Below are 27,763 nucleotides of genomic sequence, written 5' to 3'. Positions count from 1 at the left end.
AACGTCTGGATTTAATGTTCCTAATTATGTCAGGTGAAGAATACAATGCGTGCAGTTCTGTGTTGTGTAACTTTCTCCATTCCCCTGTAACTTCATCCCTCTTAGCCCCAAATATTTTCCTAAGCACCTTATTCTCAAACACCCTTAACCTCTGTTCCTCTCTCCAAATGAGAGTCCAAGTTTCACAACCATACAGAACAACCGGTAATATAACTGTTTTATAAATTCTAACTTTCAGATTTTTTGACAGCAGACTGGGTGATAAAAGCTTCTCAACCGAATAATAACAGGCATTTCCCATATTTATTCTGCGTTTAATTTCGTCCCGAGTGTCATTTATATTTGTTACTGTTGCTCCCAGGTATTTGAATTTTTCCACCTCTTCAAGAGATGAATTTCCAATTTTTATATTTCCATTTCGCACAATATTCTGGTTACGAGACATAATCATATACTTTGTCTTTTCGGGAATTCCGTATTTACGTTCGCGAAAAGTGTATAAAAGTACCACATGTACAAATATGACACCTTACAAAGTCCTTATACTACACAAAATGTATTTCAATGTAATTTCGAAACATTTTATCTCCATGCAATGCTTGTAGCGAGTTTTGTGTCGCTTGCGTAATCGAGTGTACCTCGTAGCATAGAATTGCAAAGATTGAAGAGTTGTTTACCTGACCCCGCTGATATCGCATGTTGACGTGTGCATACATGGAGTCCCCCCTTCTGCTCCCTATATAGATACGTCATCATCTCCTCCATGTTCATTTTCGCCTTCATGATTATCGTGAAGATCTTTTTTCTTCCTTCATGTTGATCTTCGTTTTTATGCCCAACGTTAATCAAAATTTTAATGAGTTAATTAACGACTTTGTATCAACTGCACGTTATCTAGCATAGGTGGAATTGGTGATAGCGGGATTAGATTCGCCATGGAATTATTACAGTTGTGGAATGTCTAGAAAAAAATCTAGCCAATAACAGTGTTTATCAACATAATCCTTGAACCATGTTAACATTATTAACAATGTTTACTGACAGTGTTCTCTGAAAAATATTAACAATGTTTACTGACAGTGTTCTCCCAAAAATATTAACAATGTTTATTGACAGTGTTCTCGGAAAAATATTAACATTATTAACAATGTTTATTGACAGTGCTCTCTGAAAAATATGAACAATGTTTAATGACAGTGTTCTCGGAAAAATATTAACATTATTAACAATGTTTAATGACAGTGTTCTCGGAAAAATATTAACATTATTAACAATGTTTATTGACAGTGTTCTCGGAAAAATATTAACATTATTAACAATGTTTAATGACAGTGTTCTCGGAAAAATATTAACATTACTAACAATGTTTATTGACAGTGTTCTCTGAAAAATATTAACAATGTTTAATGACAGTGTTCTCGGAAAAATATTAACATTATTAACAATGTTTATTGACAGTGTTCTCGGAAAAATATTATTAACAATGTTTAATGACAATGTTTTCGGAAAAATATTATTAAAAATGTTTATTGAGAGTGTTCTAGGAAAAATAATATTAACAATGTCTACTGACAGTGTTCTCCGAAAAATATTAACAATGTTTAATGACAGTGTTCTCGGAAAAATATCAACAATGTTTACTGACAGTGTTCTAGGAAAAAATATTATTAACAATGTTTATTGACACTATTCTCGGAAAAAATATTAACAATGTTTATTGACAGTGTTCTAGGAAAAATATTATTAACAATGTTTAATGACAGTGTTCTCGGAAAAATATCAACAATGTTCACTGACAGTGTTCTAGGAAAAAATATTATTAACAATGTTTACTGACACTATTCTCGGAAAAAATATTAACAATGTTTATTGACAGTGTTCTAGGAAAAATATTGTTAACAATGTTTAATGACAGTGTTCTCGGAAAAATATCAACAATGTTACTGACAGTGTTCTCGGAAAAAATATTATAAACAATGTTTATTGACACTATTCTCGGAAAAAATATTAACAATGTTTATTGACAGTGTTCTCGGAAAAATATCAACAATGTTTACTGACAGTGTTCTCGGAAAAAATATTATTAACAATGTTTATTGATAGAGTTCTCGGAAAAAATTAACATTATTTACTGTTCCTATACTGAGAAATGAATTATTTAGTTGTTTTAAACGATTATGCCAGGTCACAGAGTTGAACCAGTGGTTGTTTCCTTGTTCACAGGTTGAGCGGCTCTCACAGGTGCGGGAGAGGCGAAGATTTCATATCACCCGAGGTGAGGACAGTTTATCCAATCATGGTAATCTAATTATTTCATTCTTCAATCACATTGGTTACTGTATACATTAAAAATAAAAATACTGATCTTTACAACAAAACTCTTAACTATTATGTTCTGTGAACAAAAAGAAACTTAAGTGTATAAAATTGAGTGCAGTATTTTATGTGGACCAAATAAAGTTCCAATAATCAAGTTGTACAATATTTCGACAGAATATAAAGTTTTCTGTGCGTAAAGATCTATTTGTGCAAGATCGTGCGTATTTGCTTGCTTTCCGCACAAAACCAATACGCGGTAAGTGTGAAATACCACATTCAGTATTCCCAACGTAACACACATAACAATTTCCCTTCTTACCGCTTAAGCGCCATATTCATTTTACTGCATTAGGCTTTTAACATATTATTTTTAGAGACGTTTAACATAGTAATAATTATAAATTGGAAACTTACCACTGCAATTTCACCTAAATTGCACTGTTAATTATTGTTTTTAAATATTTGCAAAAATTAAGTAAACTCTACAACGCCACAAAAGTTACTGCATTTGTAATGCAAGTAACATTAAGGAAGCCGTGAAAAAATCAACAAGATTCCAGATGCCGATGTTATTACTGCAATATGTTATATAAATAATATTGTTAAAATATTAAAATGAAAAATAAATCATTACATAACCTTATCGTTTGTTTTAAGTTCGCATTTATAGACTGGGGAAAAAAAAGACAGACGTATATCACGGTCTGCTGGAATACAGTAAACACAGAAAACATTTTATAGCAACAATGTTGAAGATAGATATTTTAGTTTTTAAAAGTTGCGGTCATTGAACAGAAACCAAGATGGAGATTTCATTGCAACTAGTTAGAAATTCCTCTTTCAGGTATGTAATAAACGATCTTCGCACAAAACAATGTACGATACACGAGCGGTATGTTTGTTTTCATGTTCTCGGAAATTAAAAAAGATCAACTACGTTTCGCTTTTTCAATCTTTTCCTCGAACATGAAAACATCAACATGCCGCTCTTGTAACGCATATTACTATTTCATCTTACCACTGTCCTCATATGTAACATTATAGCCATCTAGAGAAACTACAAATTTCAAATAGTGAAGGAATTACTCAAATCGATTGATTAGCTTCTGAGATTACTTCATACAAACACACAAACATTCTCTTAAATTAATATTGATAAACGTCAAGGCCGCCTTAAATAGACCGAGTCATTTGTCTTAATTTCATTGTAGCCATCGTCGTTGTTCCTACAATAACTCCTATGTGACATATTTATCGATTTCCAGATTTTTGCTGTATTAAATTACTTAAGTAGTGATACAGCAAATAATAAAATCTCCTATATGTAATTATATTTCTTTCTTTCGAAAATGTAAGAATTCACTATCTCCTATGTACCATTGCCATTGAATGAATTAAAATTGTTTTTTCTTCCTACTGAAAAATTTTATACTTTGCACATAGCAGTTATTGCAGGAACAACGACGCTATAATCTGAGGCGGCGGTGAAAATGTATTGTATTGTTATTTTAGAAGTCTCGTATATCCTTATATGTCAGTTATATCAAAATTTTGCTTAGAATAAAACTTATCGGAAATCATTTTTAAAGGAACTTTTGTTATGTAATATTTTTCACAAAAATCAATAATAAGCGAGATATGTCGATTTATTTAATTCACGCCTCCTTATAACTTACTTACTTACTTACTTACTTACTTACAAATGGCTTTTAAGGAACCCGAAGGTTCATTGCCGCCCTCACATAAGCCCGCCAGAGGTCCCTATCCTGTGCAAGATTAATCCAGTCTCTATCATCATACCCCACCTCCCTCAAATCCATTTTAATATTATCCTCCCATCTACGTCTCGGCCTCCCTAAAGGTCTTTTTCCCTCCGGTCTCCCAACTAACACTCTATATGCATTTCTGGATACGCCCATACGTGCGCCTCCTTATAACACCCTTTTAAATAAAATATTTTGAATGCCATATAGACTAAAATCTAAGCTACAACGAACACCAGTTTTCATCGAAATCCGTTTAGCCATTATCGCGTGAAAAGGTAACAAACATCCAGACAGACAGATAGACAAACAAAAATTTCAAATAAGCAATTTTCGGGTCCCAAGATGTATAATTACACATGTTAACACCAGTTATTTTTGGAAAAGCGAAAATTACCAGAAAAATTTCGGCTACAGATTTATTATTATTATTATTATTATTATTATTATTATTATTATTATTATTATTATTATTATTATTATTATTATTATTATTTATCACTATCATCATTGCTATCTCTGTTTTATTTCTTTTTTTTCTTGTATTAGCTCGATGAGAGCTCTATACTGTTCTTTTGACTCTGTTGACCCTCTATAGGGGTTTAATTTAATTTCTATTATTTTCATCAGTGTTTTATTTCTTTTTTGTATTTATATGTGCATCTGGTAGGATGGAAGAGAAGGTCTTATGGCCTTAATCCTGTCATATATATTATTTTAATGTACCGAAGTACATATGATATTTCCATGCAGATATTCTGCGTCATCATACGATGAAAGAGTAATGGAACGGAGAAAAATTTTCTCCGGCGCCAGGATTTGAACCGGGTTTTCAGTTCTACGTGCTGATGCTTTATCCACTAAGCCACATCGGATACCCATCCCGGCGTTGGGCAGAATCGTCTCAGTTTAAGTTCCAACTGTTGGGTTCCCTCTAGTGGCCGCCCTCTGCACTACGTCATAGATGTCTATGAACGTAGGACTGAAGTCCACACATGTGCTGAGGTGCACTCGTTATGAGTGACTAGTTGGTCGGGATGGGTATCCGGTGTGGCTTAGTGGATAAAGCATCAGCACGTAGAGCTGAAAACCCGGGTTCAAATCCCGGCGCCGGAGAGAATTTTTCTCCGTTCCATTACTCTTTCATCGTATGATGACGCAGAATATCTGCATGGAAATATCATATGTACTTCGGTACATTAAAATAATATATATGATATGCGTAAATCACTTCGTGATTCCGTCGGATCCCGGCCAACTAGTCACTCATAACGAGTGCACCTCAGCACATGTGTGGACTTCGGTCCTACGTTCATAGACATCTATGACGTAGTGCAGAGGGCGGCCACTAGAGGGAACCCAAGAGTTGGAACTTAAAACTGAGACGATTCTGTCCGATGCCGGGATGGGTATCTGGTGTGGCTTAGTGGATAAAGCATCAGCACGTAGAGCTGAAAACCCGGGTTCAAACCCCGGCACCGGAGAGAATTTTTCTCCGTTCCATTACTCTTCCATCGTATTAATCCTGTCAGATAAATAAATAAATACCTCCCGTGAGTTGGAATCCATATGAAGAAAATATAATATGCACAATTAATTTAAAATTAGCAATCTGATTGAGCCGAAAATTTTCACACACCTTATTCCAAATATAGCAGTAAAAAAAAAAAAAAAACTTGGAAAAAAAAGTGATCAAAATTGAAGAAATTTAAATACTCTGTCCTACTGTCAGTTAAGGCCCTTCAGTAATCTGTCCAATATAAAAGCCTTGATTTCTGAGCCCTGCACTGGTTTATCTGTCGCTGAGTTCCAGGTTGCATTGGACAATCTTGTGTAAATAATTCATAACGCTGAATATCTGGTTAATTAAGTAAATGCAAACAAGTGCGTGCCCAACCAGAACGCAAATAAGCACTCCATCATCGAGAAGAGTCCATTACCAGGAGACTTGCACCCTGCCGTCATTAAGCTAACTTCAGGGACCGGAAACTGCGGCCTCGTGTTCAAATACCCACGAGCCTTGAGGAATAAAAAATGTACGTGTGAAATTTAGAGAGAAGGGAGGGAGGGAGGGTAAAGGAGAGTACTTTCGTATAAAAAGCATGTCTGAAAGAAAGGTGCATCTTATATAATATACAGGGTGAGCCGTAAGTAATTTGATTAAGGGGGGAGGTACACCATTTAGTGAAATTGATTTTTTTATATCTCGGCTACTATAAAGCTAAATGCTTAATATACATACATTACACTTTATAAAACACTAGTCAGAATATTAAAATAGCTAGTAATTACCTGTAAAAATATCAAATTTGCATATTTCTTTACAAACGTAAAGCAATTATACAGGGTGATTCAGACTACCCGTAACAGTAATTTATTTCGGAAACTAGTGCATGAAAATTTTTCGAGACAAAAATATTTATAAATAGACCACATGTGAACTTTCACTTGAGCTTAATTTCATCAATCAGCTGTAACAGGAAGTAGGGTCAGTGGCGTATCACTTCAAACTTTCAAATGGGAGTCGGGTCAAATAAGGTACCTTTTGATAGAGCTCTTCAGAACAAACAACTTTCATACAAAACGTGTAGGTCTTTAAAATATTTCTTTAAAATAATCATGCAGATATTTAATTAATTTATAGATGTTATTATGTAAATGTTTTTCAGTTGTAAAAAAATTATGCAAATATTATATTATTTTACAGGTAATTATTACCCATTTTACTATTCTGAGTAGTGTTTTATAAAGTGTAATGCATGTATATTAAGCATGGAAAGTTTTGTTCATTTAGCTTTCATAGTGGCAGAGATACAAAAAAAAAATGAAATTTTATTAAATTTCTCCAAGCCAATGGTGTATCTCCTCCTTCAAAATTCAGGGGGTAGTACAAATTGGGAAGTAGCATAGGCTTATCTAAATACAAATACGAGAGTTAACGTCGTTAAAGTTGCTCAGCTGCAAACCTTTCCTACCTTAATATTAATAAACTAGCCGTACCCGTGCGCTCCGCTGCACCCGTTAGAAATAAATATAAAGTAATTACATAATTAAAATAGGACGTTTGATCCAGGGAACATTCGTGTTTGATAGAAGGATAAATCGTTTAATATGTTACTTAATTTAAATTGTATTTAAAATATTAAAGTGCGATCATTTTGATCCAGAGACACTCATTTGGTGCAATGACAATTCCTTTAACATATTTCTTAATTTTTATTACATGCAACCATAGTTTAATGAAGATTGACATCATTTAGGTTTAATGTGTATATTTTATTTGACTTGTTATAGGTTTCCATTGAATTATGGTAATAACTTAATTTTAACCCTTGTTTTCTACGTATTCAGTAAATGGCGCTTGACCCACTATGGTTCTGAACCCTTCAAATAACTTAAATTATATTATATAATATTACATATTATATTATATTATATTATATTATATTATATTATATTATATTATATTATATTATATTATATTATATTATATTATATTATATTATATTATATTATATCAGAAGTTACTGTAATAATAATATTATAGCATTATGTCCATCTAGAGAAACTACACTTTCCAATGGTGAAATAATAATTAATTATACAAATCGGTTAATTTAGCTTCCGATATTACTTCATACAAACACAGAAACATTCTCTGTAGGCTATCTTTCATAGCTTTCGATTGTTTTTGTCCAAGGCCCCTTATAGACGAAGTCATTTGCTTTTTAATTCATTACACGGCCTTAGATGGCAGTTATTTTAATTTTAAAACTCATTTATCTCATTAAATATCAGTCCTACCAACATTTTTCAAAGAATAAAACTTATCGCAAATTATTTTGAAATAAACTTTTGTTACATAACATTTTTCACAAAAATCAATAATAAGCGAGATATTTCGATTTATTTAATTCAGGCCCCCTTATAACCCCCCTTTTAAATAATGTATTTTGAATGCCATATAGCCTAAAATCTAAGTTACAACGAACTTAATTTATATACCAATTTTCATCGAAATCCGTTCAGCCATTATCGCGCGAAAAGGTAACAAACATACAGACAGACATACAAACAAAAATTTCAAAAGAGCGATTTTCGGTTCCTGGGTGGTTAATTATATATGTTGGGACCAATTATTTTTGGAAAATCGAAAATTACCAGAAAAATTTCGGCTACAGATTTATTATTAGTATAGAAAACAGTCGTTATGCGTTTTTCTTTAAATAACACAGGACTTCTCCCAGGTGAAGATATTTTTTTAAACGATCGTACTCTTTTGTTTCCTTACGGATGCCGCTTACATGCCCCTTAAACTGACAATATCACACATTGCCGGTTGCTATAGAAACAAAAGAAAAATACCTGACATACGCTCGCATGTGTTTGTCATATCCTTCCTACGTTACGAATTTTAAGTAAGTAATAATTCAGACGATTTGACAGTAAAAAGAAATAAAAAGCTCGTTTAATTAAAAACAAAAGAAGAGTGGAAATAACCAACCATCCACATTTCTCCAATGTTTCCAGGAAGTTCCTTTCAACCCCGTAATGACTGCATAGCGACAGAACACAAAATGCATTCTACCTCCTTGCAACGAGTTTTATTTAATTAAGAATACTGTGCAGTGACATGGATGGCAGAAACACATGAGCGGGTTCTAATTTCTTCATCTCTAAAGCAGTAGTAACGTTAAAAGTTTGAGGTGACGTAAGATTTTAAACTAATTACAAGACACTTGTGAACTTCATACAGACAGAAATGCCCAATTTCAGATTCTCACCAAAAGCTATCGGGAATAGTTTTTGAGCAGATTATAGGTAACTTTTAAAGAACAAATTGGCAGGTCTTCCCCGAATAATTCGATTCTGTTTCCAGTATTGCTCCATTACAGCCTTATCGCTATCCCTTTCTCTTTATAGGCACTACTATAGTACTTTAGATATAGTTATATCTTGAACCACTAGTCGCTATACAGGGTCGCTAATATGTTTTCTCGGGATATCAGCCGAGTTAAGATTTTGGAATGCTCCAAGCTTTCCACTGCTATCTCTGCAGCATCTTCAGGGAAGTGATGTCCGAACGAAAAAAATCGAAAAATCGAAAGAGAATTGGGAGGAAAAATTTAAAAGGTACGCAAAACGCGTCCTTGCAAGGGGTTGGGGGCTATACAAAACTAAATATGTGAGCTCCAAGCCTGTTGGCCACTAGTCTCACTCCGGGTTACGCTGCTCAACTGAAGGAACTCTAGAAAATTTTGAAGGGGAAGCCGAAATTGGACGTAACCTCTTAGGTACTACATACGCGAGAGGGACGGAGATTTGATCAAGTGATCACGGAACGGGGCGAGGAGGAGATGGCTGGTGTTTGCCGTTAGGATGGCGAGACGCTGCCATCTGTTGTTCGATGACAAAGCATGTGAAGGCCGTCGGAAGAAGCGCCGTGAAATCTAAATCTGCAATATGAGAGGTCCCTGTCCTTTCAATTTGCGACTAATTGAGTGACCTCGTACATTTAATACACAATTGATAGGTTCTGAACTAGGGCATACGTCGTTTATAATAAAGGGGAATATATATGGGGAAGGGCGTATAGGTCCATGGCCCATTTCTTATAGGGCTCATCCCGACATTTGTCTTACGCCTGAGGAAAACCACGGAATACCTTGGGCAGGATGAGTTGTCTCATATAAGAGACTAGCCAATTTGGCTATTATGTAGGAGGTGATTGTTGTCATGAGCCTTGTTGATTCGTCTCAATTTCGAGACCAGCCATTTGGCTATATGATGGCTCAATTACGAAGAGGGGTGAGAGATGTAATTGTTAATTAATTTAGAGTTAATTAGAGAGATTCATGGGGATATGAGTGCAGGTCCGTGGCCCATTTCTTTTAGGGCTCATCCCGATATTTGTCTTAGCGCCTTAGGAAAACCACGGAAAAACCTTAGGCAGGATGAGTTGTCTCAATATCAGAGACTAGCCAGTTGGCTCTTAGGTTGAATGACTCTATGAATCGATGGATCTATACTAGCCAATTGGCTCTACGATAGTTCCATCGATCAACAAAAGTAGATATTGTTAGGGAGGGATTTTGTTTAGCCCAGTTAAGACAAGGTCATTTTAAAGCGGTTGCACTATCCAAGGAGTCTCATGGAGTTGAGTCGTGGCTACCAAAACCTGGGAGTAACGCCAGCCTCCCTGTCCTCCTGTCTCAATAGTATAGCTAATGGACCTGTCTGGTGTCTACGCCGTAACCTAGGATCATACTGGCCGAGGCCAGATATGAGCGGGTTGGGGTTAGCACGAGCTTCCGCATACAGGTTCCTAGCCAGTCGAGCAATGAACTCGTCTATGGTTGGCAGCTCTAGTTCATCATGGAACTTTCTTCTCGAGGCGACTCGGGGGAGATGGGTAATGAGTCGAATCACCTGGTTTTGAATAACTTGGAGTTTCCGGAGATGGGTCACTGCCGCGAACCCCCATGCGGGTGCGGCATAGGTAATGACAGAGCGAATGAGGGCCTTATACATGGTAAGTCCTACCCTCAGGTTGTCAGGAGTTAAGGCCGCCAGAATGGGATAGTGTCTAACTATTAGCCCGTTGGCCTTACGAAGAAGGGATTGGATGTGATCTCGGAAGGTGAGATGAGAGTCCATAATGATCCCTAAATATTTAATTTGGTTCATCCACGGCATTTCTCGTCCGAAAAGTGTGGGTGGTGGTGGTATGTCTTCGAGCCTCGCTCTTCGTGAAAAGAGTATGGCCTGACATTTCTCTACATTGACCTTGATTCTCCAGTCGTGGAACCACGGCTGGAGGTGATCTAACATCGACTGCAATCTACGGCACGCTAACCTGTAGGTTTTGCCCATCGCCAAGAGGGCAGTGTCGTCTGCATAGATGTACAGATGACTACTTCTGCCGTGGATATAGCGAAACGGGAGGTCATTAATGAATATATTGAAAAGTATGGGCCCGATAATGGAACCCTGTGGGACTCCTGCTTGAATTTCACGGGGGGTGGAGACACTAGTGCCTACACGGGTTTTGAATGTACGGTCTCGGAGGTAGTTAGAAATGAGGCGTATCATTCCATCTGGGACTCCCATGCCCAGTAACTTAACGAGGAGTCCCTCATGCCAAACCTTGTCGAATGCTCGCTCGATGTCCAGGTAAGCTGCAGCTACGACACGCTTCGTGCTCATGCCCCAGGTAATGTCCTCCGTCATGCGGAGTGCCTGGAGTGTAGTGGAACGCCCAGGGTGAAAACCGAATTGCTCGTTCCTGATTTGGGGCAATACTACTTCAGTGAGGCGTCTATGTATGACCCTCTCCGCCAGTTTGCTGAGACAACTGAGGAGACTAATAGGCCTATAGTTGCTTGGATTCGTCTTATCCTTTCCGGGCTTTGGAAAGAGAACTACGTGAGCCTCTTTCCAGGGAATGGGATAGTGACCGGAAGCCAAGATGTTATTAATTATCTCTGCTATGCGCTTCACAGCTGACCTTGGGAGATGCTGCAATATGATTCCTTGGATACCGTCGGCTCCTGCGGCCTTATGAGGGCCGAGGCGACGAATGAAATGGGCTACCTCGTGGGTGTTCGTAGGTCGTATCCCATTTTCCGGCTCCCTGCTAAGGAGGTCTCGAACCGATTCCTCAACAGCTCTGATATGGGGCAAGTTTAAATTTTGTTCCACGGGATGAAAAGTGGTCTCTAGAACGTCTGCCAGTGCGGTAGCCTTCTCCTCAGGAGTAAAGGCCGTGACATCTGGACCGACTACTAATGGGTGAATAGATTGAGACGGATTGGACAGAGCTCGAGATACACACCAGACATCTGACATGTTTCTGCTGTCCATCGTTTCAACCTTGGATTTCCAAGCATCCACGACCGTTTCGTGGACCGCCTCACTGATCCGCCTGCGCAAGCGGTTCATTTCTATTCTATGTTCATCTAACCTAGCACGCTTCCACAATGTTCTTGCTCTATTGCGGGCGATCTTTAGGTCTCTAATATAGGCTGGGAGCTGCATCCGTCCCGGTTGTGAAGACCATTTCGGTATTGCAGCAACCATTGCCTTCTTTATGCACTCCGTCAGGTCGCTAACTGACCTATCTATCCCTGCCGGAGTGACTTCAGGGGGGAGTGGTGGAAGCGTAGCGGCTACCTGGTCTTGGAAGAACACCCAGTCTGCCGCCTTGTAGTTGAATTTCTCAGCGGTTGGTGTCCGAACAGAAAGTCGAAAGGTAATATAGATGTTAGGCTGTCTCAGGTGAAACGGGATTGGTTGGCGGATCGGCCAATCTTGGGCCGGGAATTGTCATTCCTCGTAAACTCCGCCCCTCCCGGGATTCCTGTGTGAAGTTTGGCGGGCGGCGAGCCCTGTTCCGCCGGTTGGAATCGGTTGCCGTCCTCGGTCCGTGATCTTCATGACCTTGATTGTATGAGGGCCTAAGTTGGTCCAAGGCCGGTGTCCATGCCTGACTGAGCTGGACTCCAGCCGACATACTCCTATAAACATTGTTTACAAACTACATGCAATGTATGAACATAATCGAATAGTTTTATACAATTAGCATACTATGTACTCCGCATGTATTTTGGGGTGGTTTTATTCCTCCCTGTGTGATCACAGCCAACAATCGAAGTTTTAAAAAGTGTTGTAATCCGTCTGCCCGAATATAAGAACGTTATTTTAAACGTGTTTCTTATTTGCAAAATACAAGTTAATTCAATTCTATAAAGAAAGTTTGGTATTTTTGTATTTATGGTACTATAACAAACCATTTTCTGTTTATTCCTAAATAAAAAATTGTAAAAAAATAAATGTATTTTGATTTTATTCCCAATTTTATTTATTTGTAAATAAGCTACAATAATGAATAGTTTAGTAGAAATCGCTGTACGCAGACAGACTAGTACTAAAATTATCATATTTCATGTACATCATTTCCCGATAAATTGACTCGTAGATACTGAATATGAACAAAATCCATCCAATAGTTTAGTAGAAATCGCTGTACGCAGAGACTAGTACTAAAATTATCATATTTCATGTACATCATTTCCTGATAAATTGACTCGTAGATACTGAATATGAACAAAATCCGTCCAATAGTTTAGTAGAAATCGCTGTACACAGACAGACTAGTACTAAAATTATTATATTCATGTACATCATTCCCTGATAAACTGACTCGTAGATACTGAATATAAACAAAATCCGCCCAATAGTTTAGTAGAAATCGCTGTACACAGACAGACTAGTACTAAAATTATTATATTCATGTACATCATTCCCTGATAAACTGACTCGTAGATACTGAATATAAACAAAATCCGCCCAATAGTTTAGTAGAAATCGCTGTACACAGACAGACTAGTACTAAAATTATTATATTCATGTACATCATTCCCTGATAAACTGACTCGTAGATACTGAATATGAACAAAATCCGTCCAATAGTTTAGTAGAAATCGCTGTGCACAGACAGACTAGTACTAAAATTATTATATTTCATGTACATCATTCCCTGATAAATTGACTGGTAGATACTGAATATGAACAAAATCCGTCCAATAGTTTAGTACAAATCGCTGTACACAGACAGACTAGTACTAAAATTATTATATTTCATGTACATCATTCAATGATAAATTTACTGGTAGATACTGAATATGAACAAAATCCGTCCAATAGTTTAGTACAAATCGCTGTACACAGACAGACTAGTACTAAAACTATTATATTTCATGTACATCATTCCCTGATAAATGATACAGCATGCATACATTCTTGTAATCGCTTTTTGAAGTTTATCTACACTTTGCAGCATTTCGACTGTGATGTTTAAAATTTCTTCACGAATTTCTATCTTCAGTTGTTCAATGTTTCGCGGTTTGTTTGCGTATAGCCTACCTTATTTTTTTACCCCATAAAAAGAAATCATATACAATTAAATCGGGGGATCGTGCATTCCAGGGAACGTTTCCATTTCTTGATATGACCAATTTCGCATTTCCGTCATAGAGATGGCTGAAGTATGTGCTGTTGCACCATCTTGCTGAAACCAAGTTGATCTGTTGATACGAAAATTTCTTCTTCTCAATTGACCACTTAAAAATATTGAATCATTATCACATAACGAGCTGCATTACCAGTTTGCACATGATCATTGGCAGTTTCTTCTTTACTTGAAGGTTTTTTTCTTTAGTGCTGATCCTGTTTGTTCTAAATTGCGAACCCATGTTTTAAATACATGTGAAGAGGACCCAGGATCATGACGACGGAGTTTAAAATGGCGGTGAAACTGCCTACGATCCGCTTCTGCGCACTGACCACTTAGCTAATAAGATTTTACAGCAAATCGTCATCAGTCCAATGCTCCATGATTAATAATTTGCAACAATCAGACTAAAACAATGACAATAAATCTCAGTCTACTAAAATGATCCATGTACTACGAACAACAAAATTATATCTCCCGTTTATTTGACTCACCCTGTATAAACTCCATCATTAATAAATTGCAACAATCATGCTAAACAATGACAATAAATCTAAGTCTACTAAAATAATCCATGTACTACGAACAACAAAATTATATCTCCCGTTTATTTGGCTCACCCTTTATAAACTCCATGATTAATAAATTGCAATAATCATGCTAAACAATGACAATAAATCTAAGTCTACTAAAATAATCCATGTACTACGAACAACAAAATTATATCTCCTGTTTATTTGACTCACCCTGTATAAACTCCATCATTAATAAATTGCAACAATCATGCTAAACAATGACAATAAATCTAAGTGTACTAAAATAATCCATGTACTACGAACAACAAAATTATATCTCCCGTTTATTTGGCTCACTCTGTATAAAATCCATGATTAATAAATTGCAACAATCATGCTAAACAATGACAAAATATCTAAGTCTACTAAAATAATCCATGTATTACGAACAAAATTATATCTCCCGTTTATTTGGCTCACTCTGTATAAACTCCATGATTAATAAATTGCAACAATCATGCTAAACAATGACAATAAATCTAAGTATACTAAAATAATCCATGTACTGCGAACAACAAAATTATATTTCCCGTTTATTTGACTCACCCTGTATAAACTCCATGATTAATAAATTGCAACAATCATGCTAAACAATGACAATAAATCTAAGTCTACTAAAATAATCCATGTACTACGAACAACAAAATTATATTTCCCGTTTATTTGACTAACCCTGTATAAACTCCATCATTAATAAATTGCAATAACCATGCTAAACAATGACAATAAATCTAAGTCTAGTAAAATAATCCATGTACTACGAACAACAAAATTATATTTCCCGTTTATTTGACTAACCCTGTATAAACTCCATCATTAATAAATTGCAATAACCATGCTAAACAATGACAATAAATCTAAGTCTACTAAAATAATCCATGTACTACGAACAACAAAATTATATTTCCCGTTTATTTGACTCACCCTGTATAAACTCCATGATTAATAAATTGCAACAATCATGCTAAACAATAACAATAAATCTAAGTCTACTAAAATAATCCATGTACTACGAACAACAAAATCATATTTCCCGTTTATTTGACTCACCCTGTATAAACTCCATGATTAATAAATTGCAACAATCATGCTAAACAATGACAATAAATCTAAGTCTACCAAAATAATCCATGTACTACGAACAACAAAATTATATTTCCCGTTTATTTGACTCACCCTGTATGAACTCCATGATTAATAAATTGCAACAATCATGCTAAACAATAACAATAAGTCTAAGTCTACTAAAATAATCCATGTACTACGAACAACAAAATTATATTTCCCGTTTATTTGACTCACCCTGTATAAACTCCATGATTAATAAATTGCAACAATCATGCTAAACAATGACAATAAATCTAAGTTTACTAAAATAATCCATGTACTACGAACAACAAAATTATATCTCCTGTTTATTTGACTCTCCCTGTATAAACTCTTGATAAACGACCTTAGTTGTTGCGAGTTATGTAGAATATTTAATGAAATACTGTGTCGTCTTCATGAGATCGATTTTTTTATAATTATTTCTGCAAGCTAATGTACATTTGTCTTTTGTTTTACTATATCGTATAGTAATTGTTCATAAGTTCTTCACTGTAAATAACAGTACGCGTAATATGGCAGTAAACAGAGCCCTCTATGTAGGCGTCCTGGCACAGTTGGCGTCATACCTCAGCTTTTTTTGTTTCCCGGTATAAATCGCTTCAGATTGCAGGACGGCATAATGAAACTTCCATTTTCCCCGACTCATAATTAAAAACATGGCGGCCGCGGCTCTGCCATTCCCTGGAATGTAATCCCATGCTGTAATTGAGTTTTAATTATGTTCTGTATCAGATGTTATAACAACCTGCAAGAAAACAGCCCGTCTACCTGGACTGGCAGAGCCAGAACGTTTGTTTAGAAGGCGGTTGCGTCGGCCATTTTGTACAAATGTTTGCACATATAATTCAGAAGTCGACGTAAATCTTTTACTAAGAAACAGACGTTGCTATGAAAAATTATCGTGAATTTATATCTACTATTAAGTGATTTTCTGTGAGGTCCGCACCATGAAAAGAGTCTTATAATTTTGCCCAGAGATATAAGGCAAAATGTGCACTTATTTATACCACAGTCTAATATATACAATCACGAAGCTTGAGTTGTGAGGGTGCTAGGAACAATAGACTGTGCCGGTACTATTTCGCATTGTCTGTAATGAGGTGATATTATCGATCCTAGTGGTTAGCAACTATCTATGGATGCATATTTACTACGTATTGAGTTTCGTGACTGTATATACTAGACTGTGTGTATACGAAGAGCATATTATTTTGTGATCAATCATTCGATAATTTTAAGGTAAAAATTAACAATGTGAAACGAAGTACCGGCTTAGCTACGCTCGAAAGTTGGGTAATTATTGACAGCGAAATTTGCTGTTTTTTCGCTTTTAGTCAGTATGGTTACCGTTACTGTCCCGAGTGAGTGAGTGAGTGAGTGAGTGAGTGAGTGAGTGAGTGAGTGAGTGAGTGAGTGAGTGAGTGAGTGAGTGAGTGAGTGAGTGAGTGAGTGAGTGAGTGAGTGAGTGAGTGAGTACGAATGAAAGGAGAAACATTTTAAAGGGTATGCGAAAACTTGTTCTTTTGCAAGGAAGTTTGAGGTTGAGGAAAACTGAATATGTGAGCTCCAAGCTGTTGGCCACGTATCTCACTCTGATTTTCGCCGTTCCATTGAAGAAACTCTAGAGAATTTTGAAAGGCATAGTCGAAAATGCACATAACCTAATAGCACAGTCTAGTATATACAGTCACGAAGCTCAATACGTAGGGAATATGCGTCCATAGATAGTTGATAACCACTAGGATCGCTACTATCGCCTCATCACAGACAATGCGAAATAGTACCGGCACAGTCTATTGCTCCTAGTACTCTCTACAACTCAAGCTTCGTGACTGTGAAATTGTATCATTTTAAAAAATAAAGTTTGCTATCACACACTGTAAGCTTGAATAATTAACTTTTGTGCGAGATCGTGCGTATTTGCTTGCTTTCCGCACAAAAGCAATACGCGGTAAGTGTGAAATACCACATTCAGTATTCCCATCGTAACACACATAACAATTTCCCTCTTCTTACCGCTTAAGCGACATATTCATTTTACTGTTGTCGGCTTTTAACATATTATTTTTAGAGACGTTTAACATAGTAATAATTATAAATTGGAAACTTACCACTGCAATTTCACCTAAATTGCAATGTTAATTATTGTTTTTAAATATTTGCAAAAATTAAGTAAACTCTACTACTCCACGAAAGTTACTGCATTTGTAATGAAAGTAACATTAAGGAAGCCGTGAAAAAATCAAAAAGATTCCAGATGCCGATGTTATTACTGCAATATGTTATATAAATAATATTGTTAAAATATTAAAATCAAAAATAAATCATTTCATAACCTTACCGTTTGTTTTAAGTTCGCATTTATAGACTGGGAAAAAAAAAGACAGACGTATATCACGGCCTGCTGGAATATTGTAAACACAGTAAACATTTTATAGCAACAATTTGAAGATAGTTATTTTCCTTTTTAAAAGTTGCCGTCATTGAACAGAAACGAAGATGGAGATTTCATTGCAACTAATTAGAAATTTCACTTTCAGGTATGTAATAAACGATCTTCGCACAAAATAATGTACGATACACGAGCGGTATGTTTGTTTTCATGTTCTCGGAAATTAAAAAAGCTCAACTACGTTTCGCTTTTTCAATCTTTTCCTGGAACATGAAAACATCAACATACCGCTCTTGTAACGCATATTACTATTTTTAGGACATTGTTATCATTATCGTATATTTTGTCTGCAATAGATTTTGTAAAAACATTTTTTTTTTTTTTTTGTAGAATTAAAATTTTAGAATGTATAAGTAATATTCCATGCTTAATATGAATTATACAGGGTGTATCACTAGGTTTTCCCTCCGTTGATGGAGGTGATTCCTGGTGTTGTTTGGAACAAAAAATGTAAGTACAATAATGGGATGACATTCATAATTAAGAAGTTACAACAGATTTTTCGAAACACGCTATGTGTATGTAGCGCTAGACATGTTTGCGCAGTACTAACGATGTGTGTAGAATGTAATTTTCAACGCAGATTCAGTGTCTGGTGTGGTGTTGTGTGTAACCAGTTGCTGGGGCCGTTCATTTTCCCAGTAAATTTAAATGGTGAAATGTACGTTAACTTTTTACAAGAAGAGTTACCGCAACTTCTTGAGAATGTTCCTCTAGAAACAAGACACCAAATGTACGTCCAACATGACGGGGAGCCTGCATATTTCTACCATGTGGTAACAGCTCAGATGAATCACCAATTTCCACATCGATGGATTGGTCGCGGGGGCCCTATCAACTGGCCTGCCAGATCGCCAGATTTAACACCCCCAGATTACTGCATCTGGGGATGGGTGAAAGACATCGTATACCTGATTAGGGTGCAAACACGAGAAGAGTTGATTCAGCGCATTCTCGATGCCGCGGCGACAATAAGGAACGAACATGTGAAGTTACGAAATGCTACAGGCGCGGTTCACACCTGTGCGAATCTTTGCCTTCAGATGCAGGGAGGAAATTTTGAACATTTGCTTTAAATCACCTCTAAATGCAAGAGTCTGGTACAAAATGAAACAATTGCTTGTATTCTAACTATGATTTCCATATTTGTCAGTGACATCCTCAAAAAAAAAAAAAAAAAAAGTTTTTTCTGATTTTTTTCAAATTGCCGTAACTCCTTAATTATGAATGTCACCCCATTACTGTATTTACATTTTTTGTTCCAAATAACACTAGGAATCACCTTAATAAAGCGGGGGAAAACCTCGTGATACACCCTGTATATACAATTTTTTGTTCCAAATAACACTAGGAATCACCTCATTAAACCGGGGGAAAACCTCGTGATACAACCTGTATATACAATTTTTTGTTCCAAATAACACCAGGAATCACCTCAATAAACCGGGGGAAAACCTCGTGATACACCCTGTATATACAATTTTTTGTTTCAAATAACACCAGGAATCACCTCAATAAACCGGGGGAAAACCTCGTGATACACCCTTTATATACAATTTTTTGTTCCAAATAACACCAGGAATAATCTCAAACCGGAGTAAAATCTCGTTATACACTCTGTATATAAAATTTTTTGTTCCAAATAACACCAGGAATCACCTCAATAAATCGTGGGAAAACCTCGTGATACACCCTGTATATACAATTTTTTGTTCCAAATAACACCAGGAATCACCTCAATAAACCGGGGGAAAACCTCGTGATACACCCTGTATATACAATTTTTTGTTCCAAATAACACCAGGAATCAGCTCAATAAACCGGGGGAAACCTCTTGATACACCCTGTATATACAATTTTTTGTTCCAAATAACACCAGGAATCACCTCAATAAACCGGGGGAAAACCTCGTGATACAACCTGTATATACAATTTTTTGTTCCAAATAACACTAGGAATCACCTCAGTAAACCGGGGGAAAACCTCGTGATACACTCTGTATATACAATTTTTTGTTCCAAATAGCACCTGTAATCACCTCAATAAACCGGGGGAAAACCTAGTGATAAAACCTGTATATACAATTTTTTGTTCCAAATAACACTAGGAATCACCTCAATAAACCGGGGGAAAACCTCGTGATACACTCTGTATATACAATTTTTTGTTTCAAATAACACCAGGAATCACCTCAATAAACCGGGGTAAAACCTCGTGATACAACCTGTATATACAATTTTTTGTTCCAAATAACACCAGGAATCACCTCAAACCGGGGGAAAACTTCGTGATACACCCTGTATATACAATTTTTTGTTCCAAATAACACTAAGAATCACCTCAAACCGGGGGAAAACTTCGTGATACACTCTGTATATACAATTTTTTGTTCCAAATAACACCAGGAATCACCTCAATAAACCGGGGGAAAACCTCGTGATACAACCTGTATATACAATTTTTTGTTCCAAATAACACTAAGAATCACCTCAAACCGGGGGAAAACTTCGTGATACAACCTGTATATACAATTTTTTGTTCCAAATAACACCAGGAATCACCTCAAACCGGGGGAAAACTTCGTGATACACCCTGTATATACAATTTTTTGTTCCAAATAACACTAAGAATCACCTCAAACCGGGGGAAAACTTCGTGATACACCCTGTATATACAATTTTTTGTTTCAAATAACACCAGGAATCACCTCAATAAACCGGGGTAAAACCTCGTGATACAACCTGTATATACAATTTTTTGTTCCAAATAACACTAAGAATCACCTCAAACCGGGGGAAAACTTCGTGATACATCCTGTATATACAATTTTTTGTTCCAAATAACACCAGGAATCACCTCAATAAACCGGGGGAAAACCTCGTGATACAACCTGTATATACAATTTTTTGTTCCAAATAACACTAGGAATCACCTCAATAAACCGGGGGAAAACTTCGTGATACACCCTGTATATACAATTTTTTGTTCCAAATAACACTAAGAATCACCTCAAACCGGGGGAAAACTTCGTGATACACCCTGTATATACAATTTTTTGTTTCAAATAACACCAGGAATCACCTCAATAAACCGGGGTAAAACCTCGTGATACAACCTGTATATACAATTTTTTGTTCCAAATAACACTAAGAATCACCTCAAACCGGGGGAAAACTTCGTGATACACCCTGTATATACAATTTTTTGTTCCAAATAACACCAGGAATCACCTCAATAAACCGGGGGAAAACCTCGTGATACAACCTGTATATACAATTTTTTGTTCCAAATAACACTAGGAATCACCTCAATAAACCGGGGGAAAACCTCGTGATACACCCTGTATATACAATGTTTTGTTCCAAATAACACCAGGAATCACCTCAATAAACCGGGGGAAAACCTCGTGATACAACCTGTATATACAATTTTTTGTTCCAAATAACACTAGGAATCACCTCGATAAACCGGGGCAAAACCTCGTGATACACCCTGTATGTACAATTTTTTGTTCCAAATAACACCAGGAATCACCTCAATAAACCGGGGGGAAACCTCGTGATACACCCTGTATATACAATTTTTTGTTCCAAATATCACCAGGAATCACCTCAATAAACCGGGGGGAAACCTCGTGATACCACCTGTATATACAATTTTTCAGAAAAGTAGGCTGTTTAATATGAGCGAATAAAAATTTTTAAACACGTTAACGACAAACTTCACTTAAAAGAGAGCTCAAGGTATAAGACGGGGACTGAACCATTTCTATTCAGCTGCTCCTCTCGTCTTCAGCTGCATTAGTAACAGGCGATATTTCCACAGTGGCCACGGGAACGAGACGTCGGGCGTTCTGACGCATACGCGGCGCATATTAGCAGCGGATTTACGCTAATGCGACTCACAATGTTTGCAGTGCTTCAGTCGTTCTTAACAGGTGCAGCTGGAATAGTAACTATACAGGGTGTCCATAAATATGTGGAAGACGTCTGGGGGATTGGACAGAGGACAAAAAGAAGGGGAAAAAATCCATATAAATATACAGGACGTTTCACAATTATATGTACAAATGTCAGGGTAAACAGAAGAGAATGAAACACAGCAAAAAGTTCGTCTGAATTCCATTCTGTATTGTCTCTCTTGGTTTTCAACGCGGTCCGCCTAACTCTATTCTCTTATTATTGGATAGGGTGTCACTGGCTTTACTCCAATTTTCAAACATTTGTTCTAAATTTAAATTTTCTCCATGTCGGAGGCATTTTCCAGTTCAAAAATTGTTTTTAGACTTTAATGTACTTAACATAAGACAAATTTATTATATTGTATTAATAAAATTCATACATAAAAATCGAAATAATTTTGAATTGTATTCTCATACTTGTGAAACAAAAGGTAGAATTCTTTAAGATTGTTTCAACCAAAATGCAACACTGCTACAGTATTTAATCATAGTAGTAATTTAGGCCCAAGAATATATAATAAATTTATATTTAAATATCCTAATCTTGTGAATTCTAATAGTTCTAGTATTAAATTTAAAAAGTTATGTATGGATTTTATAAAAATTGAAAAATTGTAAATTTAAATTTATATATTCTAATTGCATAGTAGACATAAGACAAAATTGTGTTGTATACTTATTAATTTCAATTCAGGAATCCGCCCCTTGAGCACGAGTTCTACTCTTTCAGGGCCGCGCTAAAGTTTTTCTGTTTATATTATATTTTATGTTACAATTATTGGCAAAATAAACAAATAAATAAATAAATTGGTTCGAGCCTTCAACAGGGAGGCGTAAATTGGGATAAGGGCAACCAAATTGGATGACGTCACTGTGTTAACAGAAATTGGGACCAAATTTCTCGAATGTGGAGTGTATAAAGATTTCATATTAATCCATCTAGGTAATCAACCCAAACAGGAGTCGAACCCAGTCCAAGGATCGCGTTACCCCGATGCTACGCCAGTGTCATTTTCACAGTTGATTTCGAAAACAATGTAGAGTTAATTTTAGACAATTCGCAGAAAATACCTCGCTAAGTAGCCTACTTGAGCAAAAGTAATTCCATGGAAACAGCTGTAGATCAGTTCTGTGCCTGAGCACTTCGTTGCCATTAGCAACAGATTACATTCCCATTGCTTTATCCGCTCTCGCTGCTTAAAATAACCACAACGCACATTCAATTATCTTTAACAAAGGACTCCGCAAAAATATAGACTCTGTATGGCAGAACACAGTACCTCTCGAGCTGCTTTGTGTGTTGTTAAAGGGCAGCTTTGATGCTGTGTAGACGCCATGGTTGTGACTTCGAACCCCGCCCAGGACTGGCCTATGTTTACTTCGACGGAAGTTGGCACCACGCCGACGCCAATCACGGGAGTCCCGCCATAGGTCTAGAAATCGTTCCTAACCTGAAACTTCCGTCACCTCTGGAATGTAGGCTAGCAGAGGTCTGCATCGGACGTTTTCGCTCGAGCGCCAAGTAGTTCATAGTATAATCCGATAGGTAGCGCACATGCATGATGGGTAAAATTGTGACGAGCGATAAATCCTCGAATGGTATAAGCCGAGCGTTAGACATTCGTTCTTGTTACAGTGTAGTAACATCATAGATGTTTATCATTTCAAAACTTTGCAGTGTTTAACTGATCTCTCCATAGTACAACTACAAAACTTGCTTTAAAATGTGATATAAATGTTGTAGGTAAATGTTTTTTTTTTTTTTTCTCCCACGCAGGAGTGATTTTTTTTTGCCACATGTGACAGATGTTATTGGATCTAAATGTAATTATTATAAACGGAGAACGCAATCACGATAATGCAAGAACTGTATCAAGTTTTCTAGTAATAATAATAATAATAATAATAATAATAATAATAATAATAATCTCTAATAATTAGTGTATCAATCTTTGCGTCTGTAACAGTTGTGCAGCATGATTATTCGTTTTATTATATTTTCTGTGACGTTATCTCTGTACTAATATTGTTATTAATTTACTGCTATATCAATAATATTTTGTAAAACGTTTCTACATTGTCGCAGTATATAGGCGGAACACTATGTATGGACCTATCATATTATATATGTGGTAAATCAAATATTGAATAATTTTATTATTAATTAGCAATAATAACTGTATATCGAAGTTTTTCATACTATTTTATTTATAACTTCATGTTCCTGTTTTGGTACGTTCCATTGACTGTTCCATTGACTGTTCATAAACGCAGAAAATAAAGCCTTATTTTTACCGTGTGAGCAAAACATATGTGTATCTTATCTGTCGCCTTCCATACAAGATAAGACATGTCGGTGAGACGACCTTGTACTGCGCTTCTATTTATTACGAGCGTATCACGACCGATCGTATCTCACTCGAGCGTGCGACACTCGACCGAGTTCAAGCGAGCGATTTAACTCCAATGCAGCACTCCGTAGGCTAGTGTTTAATATAGTCCATTCTTCTTGCTTTATACCCTAAGCGTGAAAGCTAACCACTTTACCCTGTTACTGTATTACATGCTAGTGGATTATAGTAATTTTCTAGTTGCTAGGTTGAATTTTTTTTTTCCAATTTTGTTCCAAATTTTCGTACTGATAGATACAACTGACATTTACTTCGTAACTGTTATGTTGGCAGCATCGCTTGTTTTTTAAGAATCTGCGAGCTTTAATGAAACGAAAGTTATTATAAAGGATTTCACGTTAAGAAAACAGCATTGGGCATATGAGGATATTCCATCAAATGACCAGTTGCCATAGAAACTCCTATCTACCACATAGCTTCTACAATGTATTAGGCAAGGCCTATAAAACCCAATGCTTTTTTATTAACGTGAAATACTCTATAGTGAGTGTTACTTGAAATTTGAACATGATTATTAATAATAATAATATTAAATACAAATCAAGCATTTGTTGTTTTTGTTTAGTAAACTGTACTAAGACAGGTTGGAACCCTATAAGTGACACCATTAAGACAATAACAATAAGGCAACTAAGCCAGGAGATAATGGGGTAGGTTGGCCAAATTATGCAGTAATAATTAATAAAGAGATGGTATACATTTTAAAGTAGAATTCCGTTTTCGGAGTTCTTACTAATAATTTCATGTGGTCAAACAAAATAAATTTTTAGGTTAAGTCTGATGAATCGTAAACTGTTTAGTTAAACCAGTGAATTTCATGTTGTCTGTTACAGTGCATTTTAGTATTAGATAAGTCAACCAATCAACTATAAATCAATATGAAATAATAATATTAAATATTATGAATATTATTTCATTTTTAGTATTGTGATTTTACTTGATTTGGCAACATTAGTTAACAGTTGGCAACGTGGAAAAAGTGGTTGCATTACCTTGCAGGAAATAATATTCGTGGTTTTAGGAGTTCAACAACTATTACTTCTTACAAATGGCTTTTCGAGAAGAAGGAAGTTCATTGCCGCCCTCACATAAGCCCGCCATTGATCCCTATCCTGAGCAAGATTAATCCAGTCTCTACCATAATATCCCACCTCCCTCAAATACATTTTAATATTATCCTCCCATCTACGTCTCGGCCTTCCGAAATGTCTTTTTCCCTCCAGCCTCTCAACTAACACTCTATATGCATTTCTGGATTCGCCCATACGTGCTACATAACCTGCCCATCTCAAACGTCTGGATTTAATGTTCCTAATTATGTCAGGTGAAGAATACAATGCATGCAGTTCTGCGTTGTGTAACTTTCTTCATTCTCCTGTGACTTCATCCCTTTTAGCCACAGATATTTTCCTAAGCACCTTATTCTCAAACACTCTTAACCTCTGTTCCTCTCTCAAAGTGAGAGTCCAAGTTTCACAATCATACAGAACAATCGGTAATATAACTGTTTTATAAATTCTTTCAGTTTCTTTGAGAGCAGACTGGATGATAAAAGCTTCTCAACCGAATAATAACAGGCATTTCCTATTTTTATTCTGAAATAACAGAAAATTAAATGACGTTGTTACATCAGGAAAGACAAAATCTAGCATACATTTTAGAATTTTATTTCATTAATTTCTTTGAACCTATAAAGAAAATAAAATAGTTGTTAGTACATTTCGATGTATTTTTAGTCCCTTAATATTTTTTTCTTATAAAATTTTCCTGTGGAGCATACAGAGAAGGTAGTATTCGCAAATAATTGACTTTCCGTGTTAAATCTCTGTATAGTGATTTGTGTGTAATTATAAAGAATAAAAGTTATAACAAATATTTCCTATCTTCAAATTCGAATGGTGATTATACATGTACTTGTCAGTACGTATTCCTTACGTTAACCAGTCATCAGCTGTAAAATATTCATAGCACATCTTACATTCTTCAGAAGATTTCTGCTAACAATAACCAATTTACCTTCCCTTACACAATGTTCACAATATGAAAACGATTTTGAATTCCGAACTAAAACATACGAACAACAAATCGATGTGGCAACAAGAGTACAGTTCTCTGTGTCTCCGGTAGAGCGCTCTCCTGTCATAATCCCCGTGGTCCATAGCGCAACAAGATGGAACACTGTGAAAACATTATTATGTTTTAAAAAACAGCAAACGAGGGATGTTTTCTCGTTTTGTCGCATCCCTCTGTGTCAAGCTTATATTGTGTTGTTTTTAAAACAACTCGCTCGCAAAAATAACATTTCCTCTCTTAATCTGGCGGGTAATTCTGTTCGCTCACAGCACTTTATGATACGGACTGCAGTTAGTATCAAAGATAATGCTGTGGATTGAAGCAAGTGTGGGTGTGAAAATACCGCGAAATATACTGTAAAGCGGTGTAATTCAGCCTGTAATTCAGTGTGTCTGGGCTGCTCTTATGTCACAGTAGAAGGGTTGAGTCCTGGAGACATCTGTCCAAAAATAATGTAAATGGTGGCATTAGAAAATGCAGTTCGGGGCATAAATACTTATCGGCATTATAACTAGGGACCGGATGTTTATGTAATATCAAGATGTGAAATATGTACATATTTATGTAAGAAAGCTGAATATGTACCAAAATATGTAAAATCATGAAAATATTTAATATCAATATCTGGCAAATATAAGATAGGTATGACTCTCCAGTTCGATTAATTAAAATGTGTCTTAGTGAAACTTACAGCAGAGTCCGTATAGGCCAGTTTCTATCTTATGCTTTTCCAATTCACTGCGGGCTAAAGCAAGGAGATGCACTGTCACCTTTACTTTTTAACTTCGCTCTAGAATATGCCATTAGGAAGGTCCAGGATAGCACAGAGGGTTTCGAATTTAATGGATTACATCAGCTTCTTGTCTATGCGGATGACGTGAATATGTTAGGAGAAAATCCACAAACGATTAGGGAAAACGCGGAAATTCTACTTGAACCAAGTAAAGAGATAGGGTTGGAAGTAAATCCCGAAAAGATTAAGTATATGATTATGTCTCGTGATCAGAATATTGTACGAAATGGAACTATAAAAGTTGGAGATTTATCCTTCGAAGAGGTGGAAAAATTCAAATATCTTGGAGCAACA

At 36.2% G+C, this 27,763-nt stretch overlaps 1 protein-coding gene across 3 annotated transcripts in view; it reads left to right on the top strand.

Annotated features, from left to right (window-relative positions):
- The window catches only part of SPR (Sex peptide receptor), a 1,638,905-nt gene that overhangs the window by 1,518,510 nt on the left and 92,632 nt on the right, over window positions 1–27,763 (top strand). For all 3 annotated transcript variants that reach the window (XR_011335343.1, XM_069842364.1, XM_069842363.1), the window contains one exon: window positions 2,224–2,275. The gene's annotated coding sequence lies outside the window, so the exon portion shown is untranslated. The remainder of the gene's footprint in view (window positions 1–2,223; window positions 2,276–27,763) is intronic.

This window comes from Periplaneta americana, chromosome 12 (genome assembly GCF_040183065.1).
Source record: "Periplaneta americana isolate PAMFEO1 chromosome 12, P.americana_PAMFEO1_priV1, whole genome shotgun sequence".
NCBI lineage: Eukaryota > Metazoa > Arthropoda > Insecta > Blattodea > Blattidae > Periplaneta > Periplaneta americana.
This window is presented reverse-complemented; position numbering and strand designations above follow the sequence as displayed.